This window comes from Halyomorpha halys, unplaced genomic scaffold (genome assembly GCF_000696795.3).
Source record: "Halyomorpha halys isolate HHAL.00 unplaced genomic scaffold, Hhal_1.1 Scaffold997.1, whole genome shotgun sequence".
Lineage (NCBI taxonomy): Eukaryota > Metazoa > Arthropoda > Insecta > Hemiptera > Pentatomidae > Halyomorpha > Halyomorpha halys.
In genome coordinates, this window is record NW_027111093.1 from 84946 (window position 1) to 89145 (window position 4200).

General features: G+C 25.8%; 1 protein-coding gene across 2 annotated transcripts in view; it reads right to left on the reverse strand.

The window, feature by feature from the left end:
* Window positions 1-4200, reverse strand: part of LOC106687677 (serpin B3) — a gene marked incomplete in the record, with an annotated part of 31839 nt that overhangs the window by 21827 nt on the left and 5812 nt on the right. The window contains 1 exon segment of one of the 2 annotated variants that reach the window (XM_067049185.1): window positions 3009-3081. 2 annotated transcript variants of the gene reach the window in all.

The window sequence follows — 4200 nt, forward strand, 5'->3', positions numbered from 1 at the left end:
TATAATAGATAATTAGTTTTATAGAAGATGTTCTGAGGTTTCAGTGACTTAAATGATTTATACTTCGTTTTATTCTAATTACTACAAATGAAAAAGGTAAGTAAAAATACTAAATTCACATTTTATTTCAGTTGAATATGCATTGTTATCAAATAACTTTTTTAAAAAGTATTGTGAATACTAGCCACGATCCACACTTCAATATTAATATCACAGGTGACATCCATGGCTAATTCATTAATTTTTCTTTTTTAATTCATTAGAATTCATATGTTTGTGTAATTTAGACCCAACGAAAAGGTGACAACAAAATATTAATTTGAGACCTTATAGGAATAAAGGTTTAATAAGCCTTTCATATCAGTTTCATATATTTGACGAAATGTATTTAAATATGAGTAGAAGTCCTCAATTAATGATACAAACATAGTATAATACTAATATGACATCACTGGGTATTTATTTTGTTTTAATGTTTAAAATTAGTGAATTGATCACATCGTTTATAATGTTCTTAGTAATATGGCACTACCTAAGACTAGGAAGGCAATTACTTAAGAAAAAATTCTGCATTTAGTCATGAGTAGAAACCTGATTGTTTCCTAGCTTCAAATAATTATAATAAAAAATATTGTTTGTTGTTGAGTTTTTTGTGCACAAAATTGCACATTTTACTCTTTTTTTTTTTAAATTTAACGCTTGAATCAAGTATTTCATATTGTACACATCTAGGTAGGTAGGTATATTTATGCCAATATTATTCATTTCAATTTCATTTTATTATTTTTTCTCTATTCAATTTATAGTTTAAAATTGACAAGAGGTACACTTTTCATATATTGATAGAAATTAAAGCAGGCTTTAGGTATTTTATACAAATTTTGAATCTTTACTGCACGATATTGCATTTTTTTTTTTTTATAGCACATTTTTTGGAGTTAGTAGTAATACAACATCCAATTCCAAGTAAATAATGAATTGTGATTAGAGTCAATGTTTTGATAAAGTTTAAAATTTGATTCAATCTCCATTTTTCTACCACTTTCAAGTTTCTTTTGAGAATATCAATGTACTTGAATCTATCTATAATTCTGCCAGAGGATACGTTATCAATACTTTTCCAAGAAAAACATCCACAAATCATCAATGACCCTCCTCCACATTTTATTGTTCGTATCTATATACAATAAAGTAAAACCAATTCCAACTTATTTTCAGACAAAACCATTAAATTCAAGTTCTCAGAACTATTTTATATTCAAAACTATAAAATAATTTTTATCCAGAACTATTAAAAATGCCATTCTGAAACTATCAGGATTGAGCCCCAACGAAGCGCAGCAAAATGGGGCAAAACTATGTTACTAATAAATACTTTTTCTGTTGTTTCATACGTTTGTTGAATGTCACCCGGATTATCTTCCTACAATCAGTATTAATTGATAAAAGAGATTATTGAATTAAACACTTAAAACTCAGATCGTAAATATAAATAAATCATTCATTAAAAAAACTTGAATGACATCATAGGCCTATTACTTTGCTTAAATAGACAATTTACTTGAATATTACAGTCGTTACAATAAATGATCATAAAAAAATTAACCGTAAAATTTGAGCTGAACCCAATCAAGACTTCTTTTCATGTTGTAAGTAGATTTTTCTAAAAGTTGATTTAAAATATTTCACCAGTCGGAGTTAATAAGTTATATGAAACATTAAATTTCTTGTTTATTTTCAAAATATAATGATTTTGATTGTTTTAAACAATCTTAAATGTGTAAAAATATTTGAAAAGTGTCTTTAAAAAACAATAATGATCATATATATCAAAGTAATCAAAATAAATAGAAGCCAAATTATTAAATTTTAAACAAATAATCACTCACAAAAACATCAAATTTTTCCTAATTTTTTATATTATTAGAGTTTATATGAAAAGTTAATAATTATTTATTACCTTAATGGCATCAGTTATACAATAACTAATGATATAACATCAGTTATAATTGACTTTATGCAAGCTGTAATTAAAAAACAAAACCTCCCATATTTTAGCACAATAACTTAATTATGAATATATTATGCATTCTTCAAAATTAAAAAGAAAAGTTTTATATTTTTGTTTAATACATTTTTCTTATACATAATTCAATTTTTTAAATAAAGAAATCGTTGAAGGAGATAAATTGTTTAAAGTTTTAAATTTGGAATCAGTATTATTGGAGAATTGAAATAGAGTATATTTTGTATTCTTTTTTTAAAAAAAAATGTTATATTAATCATATATAAGAATACAATTAAATTATATTTGTGAATCGTTTTTGAAAAAAAAATTTTAAAAAGTACATTTTATTTTACAATATCAGTTTTTTTTTTTTTAAGAATCAATTATAAAATTTCAATATTGAGATTTTTTAAAATATATACTAAGTAAACTATTATTTAATTATAATTTATTTTTTAAAACTACTATCACTTAAGATGGTGATTAACACTCAAGATAGCACAGGTTATAAAAAATGTCGTTATTATGAGTTATAAATACGCATATTATTAAAACTCCGAATGCATGCTACTCACGTACTTTTTAAAATGAAAGAAATTAATTTACTTTTTGAAAAAAAAGTTGCTTCATTAATTCTAAAGCTTTCATTAGTTAATTCGTCAAATAAATCGAAATTGACAAGTTCATCAAAATTATAGAAAGATTTGAATAATTGAGGCGTTCTGTCATAAAACATGACTGATTTTTTTAAATTGAAATTTCTGTCTTATTTATTTTAGGCTGATTTCATAAATTTTTGAAAGAATCTTAAGAAAATTTGTTGTATTAAGAGGTTAATGTTGATAGTAAGTTATGGCGAATGACTCTCGATTGAATTTTAAAGCATTTTAACAATGTAAATATGTCAGTTTTATGCTTTAAGACCCAGCGTCTCAATTACTCTGAATTATCTATGTAATACTACATTTTCGAAAAATAAATCACTTTTTCTTTATCTTACTTTTTTCTGTGGATTTCCAAAAGCTTCTGATATCCATAAAATAGATCAACACACTTCTAATTTTGAATAAACATCACAAAAACTCCAATCGGAAGTGCCAAAGGTAACAAAACGAATAACTTCTTATTTTTTTCTACTTTGGGAATCATCTAGCATTCTAACTTCAATTTTTTAAAAATTAATTTCACGTCTATAAAGTAGTCTCGTCGACGTTTCGAACATCCCATCTTCAGGAACCAATTCTTCGATACTTTCCGCTGTTTATTAATTATAAGTATGTTTTGGTTATAATTTTTTTTTAATAAATGGTAAAATTTCTGTTGGAAATCGAACAAAAATGGCCGCTACAAACAATGGTATTGAAGAATAGGCTTCTGAAGATGCAGACGTTCGAAACGTCGATAGGGTTATTTCATTGATGTAAAATTAGTAAAATAAAGAATTGAACATAATTGCCTTTGAATAACAAAAATCACTAATTAAAACTAATAACTTCGTTGATTTTGATTCTGAAGGAATTGAATGTATATGTTAAGTCTAAACTGTATCACTGGTTCTCCACTGTACTTGTAACTTCAAGCTCTCTTAGACATCTGCCCTAACTTCCCCAAAATGCGTATCTGAAGACATTAAACCAAACAGGCCGAATGAAATAAAACCAAGTTTGGTAGAGCCGGTTATGGGACCACTTTGGGAAGATATTTTTAAAATTCATATCTTATCTTTTTATGATGGCTATGAATATATTAAACTTAATATTGAATATATTTTGCCAGGCCATATTTCTAAATACAGATAAATTATCTATTTTATTAAGTTTTTATTTTCCTCATGGAGTTAAGGCCAAATATCCCTCAGTGTTGCCGATTCTCCCGACCAGAAAATATCCTCTCAGACCCTTAAAAATCTACCAAAAGATTAGTAGTTAGTTAATTTATTTTGAGAAATCTATATCTCAGGAACTATGTGACGTACAGGTGTCTATGAGCACTCAAATTAAAGCTAGTTTAATGGACTATAAAGAAGTTTATGACCTTTACCTTCGTAAGAATAGTAGTTTTCATGATATTTGCTAAAATAAATTGATTTATAAATGTTCGGACAATAAGTTTGATTTATGAAAAACTTTATTTCAGAAACCATTGGACGTACAGATGTCTGCCAGCGCTCAAATTAAAGCTAGTTAAATTTG